Below are 15,050 nucleotides of genomic sequence, written 5' to 3'. Positions count from 1 at the left end.
TGACTGTGTTGGGTCTTCGTTTCTGTGCGAGGGCTCTCTCTAGTTGTGGCAAGCGGGGACCACTCCTCATCACGGTGCGCGGGCCTCTCACCATCGCGGCCTCTTTTGTTGTGGCGCACAGGCTCCAGACGCGCAGGCTCAGCAATTGTGGCTCACGGGCCCAGTTGCTCCGCGGCATGTGGGATCCTCCCAGACCAGGGCTCGAACCCGCGTCCCCCGCACCGGCAGGCAGACTCTCAACCACTGCGCCACCAGGGAAGCCCCTACATCAACTATATTTTAATAAAAAGTTTTTTAAAAGAAGACGTCCCAAGAAAGTATCCTTGGAAACCCACCTCCTTGGTATTTTACCTTAATGTACAACTAAGTCTATCATTTTGAAAATTAAATACATGCACATTCTTTAGGAAGGACTCTCAAGTCTTTAAGTTTTATTCCAACTAGGAATAAAAATGAGAAGTGTGCAGATGGTACTGTATAATGTAATAGCTCTAACCATTAATGCAAAAACCAAGGACATTTCTTTTGACGAAAATGTCTTTACCTCTACTAGATATTTGTTCAGTCACCCGATGCTCTTCTGACTTTTTCCATAAAATTTAACATATATTGAGAAAATAGTAGTTATCCCAGTTTAAATGTTATCATGTTAGAAATCATGTTTATCAAAATCCCTGAAATGTTACAGACTAAATAAAACTCAGTGCCAGTTCATAGGAAATTCATGACAAGTGAAAATGTTTTTGAGGTTGGGCCTTGATTTTGTTTGGCCTCAGCAAAAATAAAACATCAAAGTATCAGGTTCTAAGACTGTGTCTTAACGTACTTTCAGGAAAATAGAAAAATTTGACTAGTTTCAGTGAGTTATAAGAAAAGGTCAAAAAAACCTTTTATAGCACGTCACGTGAAGTGTTGCTATTTCTGTACCACTCCTGAAAATCACTGAAACAAAGTGAAAAATAGATTCAATACAAAATATGTACATATACATACATTCATACAATACACAATTAAAGAGTTAACTAAATATTTTTTCAAGATCCCACCACCTTCTAAACTCCACATCCTATTTGTCTAAGAAAATCATGACTTGAATGAACACAAAGGTTTAAAGGAAATCACTGTGAATGGCCAGAGAGGAGAGATGGGCTGAGTTAGGTTGTTTCTTGCATCAGCAGCTTCAATTCCCAGTTCGTCTTCCCACAACATACCATCCAACTGTTAAAGAGCTGGATAAGATATCTGAAGGGGCTAACAAGAGCTGGAGGAATATTTTCCTATTTCTGCTTAATTGATGGGAAATAAACTCCTTTTTGGGTGGGAGCATCTATCCCAAAGGTGAGTCAACTCAAGACCTCTAAATTGAGATTAATGAAGATCAAACTCATTAACCTGAAGGCTTTGAGTGGCTGGCACTTCGTTAGTGATTTGATTTTTGTTTTGTGAGAATCTTAAATCAGGAAATTGAGTGATGTTCATGTTGGTGGGAGGCCCAAGAGATAATGCTGAACATTCGCTTGTAGAAATTTATCTGCATTCACTGACTGTCACTATCGATTTGACTTTGCTGCTTCATCTTTCTAATCCCTGCAGCATCTTGCCTTGGGCAGAGCTGTAGGGCTTGAATAGAAAAAGAAAATAAAAACTGGAATACCTTCTCTGGTTAGAACCAAAAAAGAAGAAGACAGGAGATGGAAAGAGGAAGAAAAAGACTTGACCTGAGTCCTTGGCAGTGTGAAAAGCCCCATCCAACTGGAGGTTAGGTTGAAAATATTAGCCTGTGTGATTTACAAATTTCAATGTGGGTCTGTAACAAAGAATTCTCCTGAAGCTAGAATGCACATTCTACAAGAAAGGGATGTGAGAATTCCACCCGCTATTCACAGATGGCGGTGGAAATATAATCTTCCAGGGCCTCCTTAGAACTACATGGGGTTCTTTTTTTCTCTCTCTCTCTCTCTTATAACTGGAACTCTAACCATGTTTTTTTTGTTTTTTTTTTAAAGGACTTAACTGGACTTCCCTAGTGGCACAGTGGTTAACAATCTGCCTGCCAATGCAGGGAACACGGGTTCAAGCCCTGGTCCGGGAAGATCCCACATGCCGCAGAGCAACTAAGCCCATGCGCCACAACTGCTGAGCCTGAGCTCTAGAGCCTGCGAGCCACAACTACTGAGCCTGCGCACCTAAAGCCCATGCTCCGCAACAAGAGAAGCCACCGCAATGAGAAGCCCGCGCACCGCAACGAAGAGTAGCCCCCGCTCGCCACAACTAGAGAAATGCCGTGCGCAGCAACGAAGACCCAATGCGGCCAAAAATAAAAATAAATTTAAAAAAATTATAATTCTTTTCCAAACATTTCATGGTCATATGACCTTATTTATCCTCACAGTGTCTCATTGTAATTTTTCTCTCCCTATGTACTCAGTATAAATTTTAAAAAAAATAAAAAACACTGAAATTTTTAAAGCAGTGAAGCAGGAATGGCTTTTACTTCACCAATACTGATATTCTTTTATCTCAATGATCTTCTACATAAAGAGTATTTTTAAAGCACAGGAGAAATCTTTTCATGGAATTCATTGTGGGCCGGAATGAATATTTTTTGGTAAGTATTTTATACAGAGTAAACTATATAATTATAAGAATTTTGTAGTCACCTTGAAAATTACCCTTCCCTCCAGGACAACACAGGAGGGAGGAGTTCAAGTAGAAAGTGTGTGTTAGACAGAGAAAGAGAGAATTAGCTTCTAGACTAACTACACCAGCACTCCTGAGAGCCTGCTTAAGGCCAAGTACAAGATGCTTATAGATCACTCTCCTTTGGCTCCAGTTCCTTGCATTTTTCTGTTTATGATTCTCTGTACTCATGTCATTATTATTATCAGAGACTGTGCCCACTCCACCTTCTAATAACGACTAAAACATCTTAATAGTTAACCTTAGCTCATCTTTGATGCCTGACTTTATATAGAACAGAATTAGGCACCATGGAAGTAAAAGTTCACACTTAAATAGTAGCTAATTCATGCTCCTTAGTTGGGAAGTTTAATACATTTAGGCTAATTAGAATAAATTATTCTGTAAGCACATTTTTTACTGAGAGTTAAGGTTATTTATAATCTCCCAGAACATTACTCAGAATAAATACCTTGTGAACAACTAATATTCCTTTGTCAGGTTATAAATAGACATATTTATTTGTTTGCTGGTAATCTTTAATATATTTTTATCTAACAAGGGAATTAATTTTTCCATTTGTATGTTCTTAAGGAATGAAAATACTTTGAAGACTCGGTTATAAGTCCATAGCTGTGACTTCATGAGCAATTAGGTGTATATTAATGCAGAGTGAAAGGTTCAGAGTTGGCCAAGAAGACCCTTGGCGAAAGCACACCTCTTATTAAAGTTCAACGCTTGTATACTGTGCCCCTTGTAGAAGGGAATAAATTAAGTTCAGGTCCTTCTATTACTTGTGACCTGGGAAAACTTACCAGAAGCTGGCCAAGGTTTTACAATCATTTATTAAACAAACATTTATTGAGTGCCTGCACTAGATCAGACCCTGTCCTGGACACCAAGGAAATAAAAGTATATTTTATATACTTGTTTACAGAGATACTTATATAGAGAGATATTTACAAAGAGGAAATAAATACAGGAAAATAGGATAATAGTAATCATCATAATAAATGAATACTGCATAATAGAGAATGAACAAGATAGTACAGGAATAGATAGAGAAGCAGGTCTACTGAATTTAGGGAAAATTTTACAGAGGAGATGGTTACCTGAGCTGAGTCTGAAATCACAAAGGAGTACTAGCTGGAGTTCTTAACCTGTGATCTAGATACTCCCTCTAGCACCTGTGGATAGAATACAGGGGATCCATGAACTTGGATGGGAAGAAAATGTTCATATATTCCTTTTCCCTGAACTCTAACTGAAAATTAGCATTTCCATTGATTTCAAATGTAAGCAACAAACCATAGTAATATTGACTGTGATTTTCCTCAGCAAAAGAAATTGCAGATTTTCTGAAAGAATCATAGTTATTAGCCCTGATGCTACATCACATTACTTCTTATTACTTCATCCACCAATCAAGAAGCTTGTTTACTACCATATCACAATTTTAAAAATATTTAACTATCTTTCAATTTAATTGGCTTATTTGTAATCTGATATATTTTCCACAGATATTTAAAAACTCCATCTTGAGGCAGGGTCTCTGGGCATCACCAGAATGCCAAAAAGGTCCATGACACCAAAAACATTTACTACCAGGATCAGAGGATACTCAACCAGACGGAAAATAGGAAGGTTAATTTGTGCACAAATAGAATGTATTTACAGAAGTCTGCAAAAGAATAGGAGGGAAATGTATGAGAGAAGCCAAAATTCCTTCAGAGAGGACTGCAGAAACCCCCAATCCAAGAAGTGCAGGAGGAATATATCAAAAAGATCTGAGAAGAAATTGGACAGTGCTTTGGCAAGGCAAAACACAAACTTACCCGACTAAAACTTAATAGACAGTACTAACAAAAGAAGGGTGAAAAAGGCTCAGGATGAAAATGTGTGCTCAGATATAAAAAGCAAGGAGAACTACAGCATATGATTGGCCTTAGAATGGAGGCAGATTTGTGTGAGGTTGTACGCATCCCTAGTTGCACGTGGGTATTCGAAGTTTCACATGTAGTCCTTGAAAAAATATAAAGAACCACAAAGATGCTGGGATTAAATGCCAAAAGTAGGGCCTAAAATACTACAACAACATGAGGGATCATGAATAGAAGAAAGCCAAGGGCTACAAAGCATTTGTGTTTGACCGGAAGAAAAATCAAGGTCCACTGTCAATGTCATTGGTCAGACTGGACGGTCATGGCTAATGGGCACCAAACACTTTCTGAATATGAAAGGTAGTCTGTTCAGCTGGGACTTGATAATAGAGAAACATCACTGAAAGTTGAAAAGTGCCCCCCTAGGACACAGAGGGCCAGCAATAAATGTACAGAAAATAAAAGCAAGGAGCTTAAAGCTTCAAGATATTTTGCCAACTTACTTAATAATAAATATTATGCTATTTTATTGCATTCGTAGCACTTCCTATGCTCCTGGGTTCTTGGTCTTTTAAGCATAAAGGGTAAATAACTTGCCCATGGTCAGCCAGCCAGTGAGAGGAATGGTGCAGGACATACACACAGCTGGCTCAGAAGCTGAAAGAGGAGGGCCTGCAGGGGGGCAATCAATTTCCAGAAGAAAGTCCTGGCAAAAGTTCCCAAGTTTCTTACCTAGATAAATGATTAGTTGTGGCAGTTACTGCCTGAGAAACTTTCTCACTTTCCTCAAATAAACAGACACATAAGAAACCTTTTCAGTGATAAAAATGAATGGAGATCTCCTGAGAGATGTGTACCTTGTAGTGTTTCCCGAGGGGCAGATGCCCTCAGACTGAAATATACTGATAAAGTCAATGTATGAGTTGTCGTCAGAAAGCTAAGGCTCCTTCTCTTTCCACTTCGGCATCAGAAAGACCCCTCTCTGCACCGCTCCCCAACCTCGCTGGTTGTGAGCACTCCTCCTGTCTTTACGACCATGAGACCTTGGCACCACTGAGTGGCAGGCTATGGATGACCCCACCTTCCAGAGTTATGGGTCTGAAATCATAACTTAGTTACGGATTGAGTCTTCAGAAACGAAATGTACACCTCTGCTTGAAATGAACATTTCAAGGGCATACAATTCCTCCACGTGGCACTGACATTGAGCTCTTGATTGTTTACTTATGTCCAACAATTACTATCATGCTCTATGACAGTGATTTTTTTTTTCTAGGATAGAAAGAAGTTCCATATGTTTCACGTGTAAGCCAGCCCTGACCCCTCCCTCTTCTCTGCTTCCAAAGTTCATAATCATCAAGTCCTACCTAGCCTTCCTATAACTCACATATTTATCTCCACTCCCACTTCCGGTGGCACCGCCACCTAGCGCTCGCCTGCGGTACTGCAGCAGCCTCCTGAATGGCTTCCCTCACTCTGATCTGGTCCATGCCCCCTTATTCTCACACAAAAGCCACAGGGATTTTTCTTAGTCACTGCTCAGTGTCTAAGCCCTCCACGCCCTTCAGAATAAAGCAGGAATTCCCTAACCTAAAACACAAGGTCTTCAACATGACCTCTAATTCTATCTTTAGTTTCAACCCTCACTACTCCTTCCCTCTCAATCCAAGCAACCATTCTACCAAATTACTTTTGGTACGACTGACATGCAGGCTCCTGGAAGTCTGGGCCTTTTAATGTGCCATTTCTTTTCTTATAACCTCATTCCCCTCCCCTTTCCCCTACCTTTTATCCTGACAAATGGCCCTCACTCTTCAGATTACAGTTCCAGAGAGCCCTCCACCACCAGCAATTTTGAGCAAGACTCTCTTGTCCTACCTGTTTGTGTGTCTGTGTTTCTACTAGACAGGGCCCAGGAGGCCAGGGACCGTGTCCCTGTTCTCACTGTATCACTCAGTAAATATCTGTCAAAGGGTAGATGAACAGATAGTCTTGTAATGAGGTTTGCTCTTTAAAATAAATAATATTGGTAGAGTCATAATGCTTTCCAGACAATATTTCTACATCTGTGTTTCTTTTAAAATGTCAAATTAAATGTCACAAGTTTGCTATCTGCATAATCACTAAATATAAATTTTGACGCTCTGGATTAAATGAGTGACACAGGTTGAACATTCTACTGCTGCACTTGAAACAAAGTCCTTTTTTTAACTAAAGAATTTTTAAAATTTGCTTTATTAGGTATTTAGTTCCATTTTTCTTCTCCCTGAAACACAGAAAGCAAGTGACAAAGATTTGGGATTACCTTTACACACACAAAAATCTACTCATCCTCTCCTCCCCTCCATAAACTCCCAACAAGGTAGACATACAGGAAGTAAAGGAAATCCACTGATAGACAAAAGTAAATGATACTGGAAGAAACTACGAAAGGGTAAGTGTGAGGAATGTAGGACACCAGAGACAAGTAAACGATTCCCAGCCTGCTCTGGTTATCACTGAGAAGAAAGCAGAGGAGGATCTGTGGGTATCATAAAAACATAAATTACTTAGAAGCCACAAGTGAATTGGTAAGTGTCTCTAGGACAATCACTTTGGGGAGGGGGCTAGATACCTCAAATCATTTCCATCTTTAAGGAAACATTCTTTGCTTGGCCATCATTCTAGTCCTCAACTAACTGAAGCTTATAAATATCAAATACAAGACTAGCTGATGCAACCGGATGAAATGCACTAGGCTGATTTTTAGGCATCAGTGTCACGTCGGAAAAATAAGAGCATGATGGGCTTTAATTTATGCATTTTAAAATAATTTGGGGGGTCAGCTTTGCCAGCTTCTCTGGAGCCAGGACTAATCCCAAAGGCATCATAAATAAAGTCAGCCTGATGATACTTCATCAGGCAGCTGAAGGCAATAGTACAGACACCTGGTCTTGGCTGCTGCCATTTTACCTGCTGAGATACTCCAGCGAGTCCTCCTTACTAGACAAGACAGAGGACCTTACGGGCTTCCAGAAAATGCAAACTCTCTTCTGTGCCAACAGCATACACATCTTACCACAAGTGGTGAGAAGCTATAGCATTTTACTTCACTTTTTGAATTGGGGTCTTCCCTTTACTTCACCACCTGGGCCTAGGAAGGCATATTAGTTTCCTAAGACTGCTATAAGAAAGTATCACAAACTTGGTGGCTTAAAACAACAGAAATTTGTTGTCTAACAGTTCTGGAGGCCTGAAGTCTGAAGTCAAAATACTGTAGGGCCATGCTCCCTTCATGGCCTCTAAGGACAATCCTTCCCTGCCTCTTCCAGCTTTTGGTAGCCCCAGGCATTCCTTGGCTTGTAGATGACCCACTCCAATCTCTGCCTCTTTTCTTCACATGGCATTCTTCTTGGGTGTCTGTGTATTGACACTGTCTTCTCTTTTTTTATAAGGATACCAGTCATATTGGATTAAGGGCCCACCCTACTCCAGTATGCTTCCATCTTAACTAACTCCCTTGCAAGGACTCTTATTTCCAAAGAAAGTCACATTCCATGATACTGGGAGTAAAGACGTCAACATATCTTTTTTTTGCGGGGGAGGGAGCAGTGTACGTAATTCAACCCATAAACGAAGGATAAAAGAAATCATTCTAGTTTGCTTTTGCATTATGCGTAGTTTGTGTGTTAGTGTTTTCTGTGTAATCTCTTACTTAGAGGAAAAATAACTTCTTCTTATTTCCATCTTTGGACCAGAAAGTTAAAACTTAGTTAGAATTGTATGGAGAAATCAATTCCCGAGTTTCCACTGTGTTCCATCCCTCCACATTCTTCACCAGCTACAAATGATTCTCTAATTTCCACCACTTTCTCAAACTACATACACTTAATTTTCACTAATCAACGTCAAGCAGCCCATCACCAAACGGTCAACTTCTAGTATCTCAACCCCAGAATTCCTGGCCCTAGTGAATTCCTAACAACTGTTATTAACATGAGAATTTATTTTCTTTTGGTCATTTGGGACCTACTCTCAAATTATGTGTTCACACTCACAAATCTCAAATGCCTACGTGTTTCATCACCACAGACTTTCAAAGTTCCTTCATGGGTGGTTATAGGAAGTAGAATGAGAGAGTCAGCTCTATGAAAACCAATTGTACCATGACTTGGTATCTGGAGAAGACCACCCAGACACACCTATAGACAGAGAAAGCAGGCTGTCTTAAAACAGTGACCCATCACTTGGTCTTGCGACTTGAAGACTGAGTCTATCAAGTTTCAGGTATCCACCGGAGATGGTCCCTTATAGGTGGATAGGTGACATAGTAATCCACTCAAACATCTGATTTAACCATTTTAAGAGTCTAAAGTCATCTATGACAATGATACCAGCATTGACCACAGGGAATCTTAGGCTTTGTGGTGACAGGAAAATGCCAAAGATCACAGATCCAGAAAAGGAGATGCCTTTCAGCCTTAGTTGGGAGTCTCCTACCATCACCTGGCAACAACTGTGGAAAAGTCCTTGCCCCCATTGAGTTTGTATTCCAGACTGAAGAGACAGATAATCAGCAAACAAATAAGGACAGTTATAGTGTGTCAGATGGTACAAGCCAACAGAGAGGTAAGGGAGGTTATAGGGGTGTACCAGGAGGAGGGACGGGGTGGGTGGTCAACGAAGGCCTTGCTGAAAAGGTCACACCTGAGCCAAAATATAAAGGAAGTGAAGTTCTAAGCTGGTTGATTCCTATTCCTTCATAAAGGATCCTTTGATTTTATAATTCTCTCTTCATGGATTTCATGTTTTAAAACATCTCATTTTCCAAAAATATGAAGTCTTGGTTAATTGTCAAAATACATACTCTCTGTGGAAAGCTCCTCAGGATGCAGACAAAAGTTGGGCTCTTGACTTGCATAGTGAAAAGCTAAATTCAACCAGCAGGACTTAGGCAACAGGACCCTCACTTCCCTGTTTATTCCAGCTCTAGATTTCTACAGGGATGGTGATAATTTAATCTAGAGGAAACCCTCTTGCAGAACTTCATGGTTCCAGCTCAATAAGACTTACAATGTCGTTGAGAGCATCCATACTAGATGTTAGAACATAAGCGCCAGGGAGCAGAGAGCATTGCATTGCTCGGTGACATAGCCCAGTGCTCAATATATTTTTGTTGAATTGAATTTCTTGAACTCACACCATTCGCCTGGACCATTCACTGATCACTGGGATTGATTTTCCCATTTGAGATCTGTTTCTTCCACTATTATCATAGTTTCTATTTTTCTTTACCCTCCACAATGCCAGCACATCACTGGGCCATGATTATTCTTGCAGCTGAGTTACATGTGAGATTACTGACTGTGCCAGAATGATGAGAAATCAGTGATGTAAAAATGGGGAAGGTTGGAAGGTAGGGGCACATTTTTCTCTAAATGGAATTATTAGCTAGAACTCCCAAGAAATATAAAAATGCATGTTTGGAGAGATGGATATCCAGAGGGAGGAAGCCATTTCCCTTTCATTCCCCTACTGATTTTAGCTGTTTTAGAAAGAAGAAAGTGGAGGCTCCAAAGATCCATGGTCATCTCTGGTCGTTTGATCTTAAGGGCTCCTGAAGACACATTCCGTTTGGTTGTCCAATTCATTTCTCAATTTGTAGCTGATGCCATCACCAGGGTGGGGTTTATATTTTCCCACCATGTGCTTCCTACAAAGTTCTGCTGCTGATAGCTATTATTTTGAATTATATTTTATAAAGCATGTATTCTCTTCTACTTAGCTGTTTTCTACACTTTATCATACCCCAAACCTATCACTGATGGTGACAACCACAAATCCCTGTGGTTTGCTCTCAGGAAAAGATCTTCGTGAAGAAAGATAGATCAGGGCTGAATTCTTTCATAGAGATCATTTTTTTCTACTCTTTTTCTGAAAGAAAGAAATTTCACCCCCCTCGGAAATGAAACAAAGCTATCTCACCCAAGATGGGTTATATATTCATCAACCGCTTATGTTCAATATTTGTTGAGTACCTGTTATATCCTAGGCAACTTCCTAGACCCTGAGGATACAGGGGTGAATAAAGCAGAAACAATTCTTAATCTCATGGCACTTACATTCTAGTTTACATAATATGAGGTGCCATCTTAACCAAAATTTCCTACTTTCTATGGGACATCAAGGGATGGGGCAGAGGCTGTCATTTTAATGTGCGTATTTGGCTTTCCCTAGTTGGATTTTTGGCTTTAACTTCCATTAATTTGTCTTACATCTCAATTAATTTTTATGAGCTCCTCATTATATATCACATTGATTTAAATAATAGCAATAATAATAATAGAAGACACTCAAAGTCCCAACTCATTAGCTTGAAAGCTTCAGCCTTTCTCCTGAGATACAGTTCACACCATACCCTGTAGGCTGCATATAAACCTAACTAGAAAATAAAGAAGGGAAGTTTTGCCTTGCAATGAAACCAGCCATAGTCTCATGTCCATTCTGAACGGTAAAGGTATTCTTCCATAAACAGTTCACGAATTGTTCTTTTGGTTATTCCATTAGTTGCACACACGGTCATTACACAAACCATTAAACTTAATGAGGATGAAACTGGCTATAACTTTTAAGGCAGTTAAGCCTCCATTACCTATAGACACAGGCAATCAACTCTGGGAATACGTTCCCACTATTCATAGGGAAGGACTACCTGAAGATCACAGGTTCCTTCCCCTCCAGTACTGAAGCAATAGCTGCTCAATTAGAGCACTGCTAGCATCAAGGGAGGCCCCATGGTGTCTCTTCAAACTGTGGATACTTCATCACTCAAGGTGAAAATGGTAGAAAAATGAAACTTATCACAAATTTGCTGTAAATGGACAATTCCTGCCAAGCTGACATATGTAACTTTGCTTCCTCTGATGTCACCGGATAATATAACTCACTGCTGAAACACTGTTGACAGTAGAAAAAGGAAAAATAAATAAATCTGTGGAGCCAAGGATGACATTACAAAAACAAAGAATGACAATGAGGCTATTTCTGCACATGTCTGCATTTCAATTGGCAAACCACAATCTGGAGATGTATAATATCACCAAGGCCACCGTCTAACCCAGGATTCTGTTGCCAGGTATGAGCTTAGCACTTTGCCCATGGACTTCTGCAAATAATTACTAGCTTAAAAAAAAAAAAGTTTGCCACCCCACCTGGCCCCCTTCCCCAAGCAGTGCATGAATATAGTAAATAAAGTGACTAAAATCAGCCTTTTAAGCAACTGCCCAGCATAAATCATTACTTGGCAAGAGGCTATAACATTTGTCTGTTATGGTTCTACACAGTATGAAGTCCACTTCCAAGTAGATGTCGTGATAAATATGGCATCGGAGACCATGCCTAAGGAAAAGCTGAGTGGAGATGAAATTCCATTTCAGAATGAAATAATTAAGTTACTATGACCATCTGTGATCTCCTACACAAGCAAAGAACTGACTGAGCACATCTGTCATGTTGTAAACCTATCGGCTTGCAGATGCTTTAAAGGCAATGAATGAAACCTTAATTTCTTGGTATCTTTCATAGCCCCTACCATTGTAGGCACTCATTTACTCATTCAGGAAATATTTTAGGTCATGTACTAGATACAAGGCACTATGCTAAGAGCTGTGATGTAGAGGTTGTCGCATCTGATAGGGATATTGCCTTCATAGAGCTTATACTGTAGCCGTGAAGGGGAGAAATTATCAAGTAATCACGCAATTACATAATTACACATAATACTACTTCCGTAATCTCTGCAGTACTAATTCCGTGAAAGGAATTACTCCTTTCTCTGCCCTTCAATAGTACTTTCTCATGTATCTATTAAGCATTGACTACTGTCTGTCTTGTGTTATGAACTGGGTACGTATCTATGTCTTTTTAGATGGCAATCACTCAAGAATAGGGCCACATCTTTGTGCTTCTCAGCTCCTCGCTCCTCCCATACCTTCTCTCCCACTACCTACCCCTGCCTGGGGCTCCTACCACGCTGCCTTGCACAGAGCTCCCCTTCCCCCCCAAAAAATGTAGAAATAAAGCTGACCCACTCCCTAGGTTTTCTGTGTGGGTCAAATTCATTTTATTTCTTACGCTTCCATTTATACATCGGGGCTAAGAATTTACCACTAGCCTCTTTGGGGCATTGTAACTCGAAGAATGAAATGGAGATCCTCAATATAAAGGCAGCAGGATATAAGGACCCCTGAGAGGCAATCAGCCCAAAGGCTTAACCACTGGTATGGGAAAGGGAACAATTTTACTGGACTCAAGGATCTAAAGTTGTATCATTGCTGGTTGATATCCATACCCAGTCTTTGATAAACTGAGATAATAAAGGCAAGGCAGTGGGCTTTTCATCGGCTAAATTTGTTCAACTTACGTTGAGATTATCTTTCCTAAAATGCCCCTTTTTGGGAAATAATGGTGACAATGGAGTTTTTAAAAACGTTTTACTTGTTAAAATCTAAATAAAAGGCAATCTATATCAGTCTCTTCATTTTTTCTTTGGAGATTTTACTGTCCCATAAAATCTAACTATCTGGGAAACACTGGCTTAGGGTGTCTGCTTTCATTGGCTGGAACAGCTCACAGCCAAAGTCAACCCAGATATTCAAGCTCATGTCGGGAGGCAGCTTATTGGCTGGTGTGTCTCATGAGGACAGCAAGATCCAAGGAGGTTCAGAAGATAATTCTCTTGGCAGAAAGCCCTCTAAATTCAAAGATAGATGTTTTCAGCCTCTCCCTTGGTGGAATTTTTCTTTTTTTCACATGGAGACAGTGAAACTAGCGTTTTCCATAGTGTTTACAGCTGATGGCGTGACTATAAGTGAGGTTAAAAGAGTAAAGGAAAAAGGGATGTAGAATAGGGAAACCAAGAGAAGGAAGACATGAAGGCAACAGAACATACAGAATGAAGAGTGATTAAAAGGTTGAGGTGGGGTAAAGTGAGAAAATAAAAATAAGAAGAAAAACAAGAAACAAACACACACACACACACAATTGCCATTGCCAGTTACAGGAGCCAGTGGTTCGTGAGTTTGATGTTGCCACTGATTTCTCTTTACTTTAGTTGCTGAAGGACAGAAAACCAAGCCTGTAATTTAACCAAAGACTTCTTAGCATAAAAGGAAGCTCTTCAGCTTTGTCAGTCACACAAGAGCCAAACTCAAGGCCAAGAACCCTAACATGAATTATATTCCTGACATACCAGTGTCTTCACCTTTGCTAACTATGTCTGTCTTCTTCCAGGACTGAGGAGATTAGTTAAGAAGGAGTAGTTATACACTTCCAATTGTGACCCATTCCTGGGGACAAAAGAGGATTACATTTCTGGAACTCTCCTTCCTAAACTACTGGTGGGGAGGGGTAGCAGTGGTGGTGAGCAAAGCAAAAGAAAAGAAAACCCAAACCATATTTGTTCCTAAGCCTCTCCTCACCTGCCAAGGGTGAAAGGAGTTATTAATACAGTAGCATAGATGCTTACCCATGTTTTGCCCAGGTTTTACATCTCCAGAAAAGTTCCCTTCCACTTAGAAACAAAAGCCTGCCCATGTTTTGATGCCCAGATCATCAAAGACTGTAATATAGTCTTGTGGGTTCCCACTACCCTTTACCCAACAGTGTAGCGTAACTTTAAGAGTTGGAAACTCATCTCTGTTTCTGAATTCAGCACTTTCACACACACCAAGAAGATCTGAGGGATAGTGCATGTAGGGTGTCCAATGACCAAGGATAAGTTCCTGCCATTTGGGCCCATTAGCTGAAAAACGGGAACTTAGAACCGTTTCCCTTCCTGTCTCACTTCCCTTAGAGCTTAACCACCTATTGGATAAATATGGCAGGTCCATTGGTCATTCCATTCCCCCTCCATTTGCTTTTCTTTTAGGGGAGAAATAAATCTTTCTGTTCAGAGGATAAGCATTGCCTTGTGGTTTCCAGTCTAAGTTAAGCTACATTTGGAACTTGGAAGTGACCCTCAGGCCAAGAGCCACCGTGAACAAAGGATCTTGTTCACAAACCCTGTGATGTGGTTGGGTCGTATTGCATTCTTCCTCACCCTGCGGTGGGAGTAAAGTTCAATGCCCATGTAGTAAAGATTTTACCCAGCAGGTGGGAGTAATTACACACAGCACATATTTCTAGGCAGCAACTTTCTTCCAAATGTATAATCCAAAAGAGCATAGTGGTAAATCCCACAATTTTTTTGAACCCTGAATTTGCTAACCCACTCTCCAATTCACAAAACATATATGGTTAGTCATAACTCAAGAGTCTTGAGTTTATCTCAGAACTCAAGTATGGCTGAAGAAAAGAGTAATTGGCAAGTATTTCCCATGGAACTGAGACTTTTTATTACCATTTCTGTTATATGTTCTGTTTTATCTTTCAGTTACTTTTTAAAAAACGTCATTTACCTGAGGTACTTCTGTTCTTAGAAAATTTTTTTCACACTTAATTTTTAGTCTGAAA

General features: G+C 40.1%; 1 protein-coding gene across 1 annotated transcript in view; it reads right to left on the bottom strand.

Moving 5' to 3' along the window:
• The window catches only part of NRG1 (neuregulin 1), a 1,032,063-nt gene that overhangs the window by 531,860 nt on the left and 485,153 nt on the right, over window positions 1-15,050 (bottom strand). The window lies entirely within an intron of this gene.

The sequence above is a fragment of the Eschrichtius robustus genome, chromosome 21 (genome assembly GCF_028021215.1).
Source record: "Eschrichtius robustus isolate mEscRob2 chromosome 21, mEscRob2.pri, whole genome shotgun sequence".
Taxonomy (NCBI): domain Eukaryota; kingdom Metazoa; phylum Chordata; class Mammalia; order Artiodactyla; family Eschrichtiidae; genus Eschrichtius; species Eschrichtius robustus.
This window is presented reverse-complemented; position numbering and strand designations above follow the sequence as displayed.